The following is a 3779-nucleotide window of genomic DNA, read 5'->3' on the forward strand; positions in this document are numbered from 1 at the left end:
CTGGGTTGTAACTGAAATAAATATATTTGAAAATGTAGAAAACATCAAAAAATTTAAATAAATGGTATTTTATTATTAACTGTGCCATTAATCGCATGATTGTGATTAATTTTTTTAATTGCTTGACAGCTCTAGTAAAATACATGAGTCCTGCAGTCACGTTGAGCAGGAACAGGTGAAAATAAAAAAAGGAGAGGGGGAATATATCCCCTTCAAATGGTCAGCACTCCCAAAGAAGCTGTGATTGTGCTCATGTCCAAGAAGCAGCAGCACCATCGGAATGCAACAAACAAATAAGTCTCTCTCACATGGTGAAATCCTAGCTCCACTGAAGTCAACGGACATTCTACTTTCCCCTGCTATTCTCAGGCAGGTCAGAAACAGTAGCTGAAATCTAATACGAAAGCCTGTTTTTATATGATACCCACTCTGACTTCAAAAAAGCTGAATGGTTTGTATCAGAACAGTCAGAGGCTTATCCAAAAAAATGTATTTTAACAAATAATTAATATACAGTCCCTGCCATCATTTTATTTCAGCAAATATGTAACACGTGTGTGCCAGTTGTTCCTATTTTTCCCCAAGCAAAACAGATACTATTTCCCATTCTAATAATTAGCCCTGATATAGCATTTCAAAGTAATTTACATTGCAAACATTAATTAGTCCTCACATAATCCAGTGTTGCTCCAGCCTTTTTACAGCTAGGGCAACTAAGGCCATGTCTACACTAGCACTTATGTCGGCAAGACTTTTGTCACTCAGGAGTGTGAAAAAAAACACCTCCGAGTAACATAAATTTGGCCGGCATAAGTGCTGATATGAACAGCGCTACGTCAGCGGGAGACACTCACCCATCGACATAGCTTTTATGTTGACAGGAGAGCTCTCTTCCGTCAGCATAGAGCAGCTGCACGAGCGCTCTTACAGCAGCACAGCTATATCAGTACGGTTGTGCTGCTGTAAGCTTGTAAGTGTGGACATGGCCTAAGGCTGAGAGGTTAAATGACTTACCTCAGGCCAAACACCAAGACAGAACTAGAATACATGAGTTAAAAGGTCCAGTCTTATTTTCCCTCCTTAAATGTTCCCTTCCCCCCCCCCCCCATACTAACTCCCCCATGTAGTTTCTTAAGTGTTCCTCTTCGCCCTCTTGCTTTGAAACACTGTTAGATAAAAGTGCACTTTGGGTGCAGAAGAGTGACAGTTGCTCACTTTACTATAGTCAGATACAACTACATCCTGAGCAGTTTACAGAAGAGATGTTCTGTTTGTTTCTGATGACAGAACAACAGCTTAGTATATAGGACAGGTTTTCTTTTAAAGTAAGCTGTAGATATAGGAACAAACCTGATTCTTAATTCCTGTTGACTAGAGCACCTAGAAAAGTTTCAGATTTTCTCAATTTAAAAAGGGGGGAGGGGGCGCAATTTTTCTGAAATGTTTGCTCAAAAAGTTTTCCTGTTTTTCAACAAACTGCTTGTAGCCGCTGCCAGAGTCAGTGCATGCTAACCCACATCAGATCATAAGGGGATTTATTTATTGTGACCCATGGCAGGGGACTGGAACAAAGATAGTCTCTTTTCAGTACTCCTGTGTGTCAAGTCATTACACACTAAGGCTGTGGGGTTTTGTTTTATTTTAAATTCTGAACATTTTTCAAATGAGGCTGGTTAGTACAGGTTCCATCTGGAACCTCTTTAATAAATAAAATCATCACCTACCTCTTACATCATAATGCCTTTCATCCATAGAGTTCTATGCTCTTCAGAGAGGAGGTAGGTTTCATTATCCCTGTGTTAGAGAAACTGAGGCATTGAGAGGGGAAGCAACTTGCCCAAGGTCACCTGACAGGCCAGTGGCAGGGCCAAACTATGGCTTTCTTGGGTTCTATAGAATTAAATTGATGGTAGCTAAGGTATCTGTTTTTACAAGGAAAAGATGACCGAAAAAGACTATTAAAAAAAGGCTAAAATATTCCTAAAATAAACTTTTCTTCATTCGTATTCATTTGCAATATAGAATCTGTGTAGGACAATGTCGTTTGATATAAAAGATTGTATTGGCCTCCTTTTAGGATGACTCATATAACTCATTTATGACTTTGCCACTCATGAGCTGTGTAACCTTTCCAACCCATGGTAATAAAACTTTTATATCTAGCATATATTCTCATGTAAACATTTACTAACTATAAATGTGTAACTATCTAAAATATTCAATAGTGGTCACCTTTAAAAAGTCCACTTCTAACCAAGAATTGACAGCTGAATATTTTAAGATATTGACATTTAAGGCAATATTACAGCATGTCAGACACACTCTTTAATGGAAGCTACTGTAACTAAGCAGGTTTCCTTCTTAAAAACAATCCTGCTATTAACAGCAAATAGAATTTCATGACACACTGATAAAGACTTGATCTGGCAGATTTACCATGCTGCCAAGATTCACGTATTCATCTGTTTTGTTTACTAAACAGTAGCAATATACCAGATTCACCTGTTATGTCTGCCAGTGAGTCAGTCACCATCACACTTAGGGCCTGATTCAAAGCCCATAGAAGTCAGTGGAATGGCTCCCGTTGACTTGAATGGGCATTGGATCAGGCCTTCAAATAGAAGAATCTCAGGCAGTAGCTGGAGTTACTCTGGGCTAAATTTATCCCCAGCACAATTCCAGTGATATCAATGGAGTTACACCAGGATGAATTTGCCCATCTGTGGATCTGCCCTGAACTTTAAGACAGCTGAAATCTGAACTGGGAGCTTCCTGGGTTAAAGGCAGCATCAGCACCTAGTGAGCCAAAAAAGGAGTTACTCCTTGAACAAACAATTAGGAACTGTGCAAAGCTGGGCAGTTGCTCTTTGCTTAATAAAACCTTTCCAGTGGTGGAAATGGAGCTTATACGTTTTACATCATTGGTTGGGCAGTCAGTAGAGATTTGCATTGCTTCTACTAGTACTGCACCTGACTTCTGGACAAATATGTCCAGATGTTTTCTGCACCATGGTCCCTTAAAGCTAAATCTGGGGTGCAAACATTTAATAAAAACAGAGAGCCTTTGTTGACATTTTGGAGAGCATTTTGCTTATTCATTTAACACTTGGACAGCAACCTCTTGTTCCAAGAATTGCTCAAGAGCCTCTTCGGTCACTATTTCAGGTGGAGTGACTGCTGCCACCCCAGATGGTGGAGCCTTTTTGCAACTCAGGCCTGAAAAAGGATTGAACCAGCTCAGGGAGAAATTACCACCAAAAGCCAGTTTCATCGCTTCCCAGCTGCTGACTTTTTCCCAAGTAGGTGTCTGATTCTTAAGGCGCTCGATACCCTGTAGATGAAAAAGAAGAGATTTTTATCATTTATTACTGGCAATTATGCAGCACCCATTACTATAGAGGGGGCGCATGCATATGCATACATAATATCTATATCCATACTAATGATTGTGTCGTAATCTCCATTTAAGGCAGGGCAAAAATGTTTTGTTTTATACTTTACCGATTGAATCAAGTTTCCAAGTTTGGCGCGAGCACACACACAAATCTTCAGAGAACAACAATTTTCTATGTAATTCTTGCAGTAAAAGCTTCTTAATTTTTTGAGCACTCCCTAGTCGGCATAGAGCGGCTAAACAGGAGACTTTACAGTGGCGCAGCTGCAGTGGTACAGCTGTACCGCTGTAAGCTCTCTAGTGTAGAGATAGCCTTGAATTGTGAGTTCTTTGCACCACAAACTGTCTTTTTGTTGTGTGTTTGTTTAGTGCCTATCACAACAGG

This window comes from Eretmochelys imbricata, chromosome 2, assembly GCF_965152235.1.
Source record: "Eretmochelys imbricata isolate rEreImb1 chromosome 2, rEreImb1.hap1, whole genome shotgun sequence".
In the NCBI taxonomy this organism is placed as follows: Eukaryota; Metazoa; Chordata; order Testudines; family Cheloniidae; genus Eretmochelys; species Eretmochelys imbricata.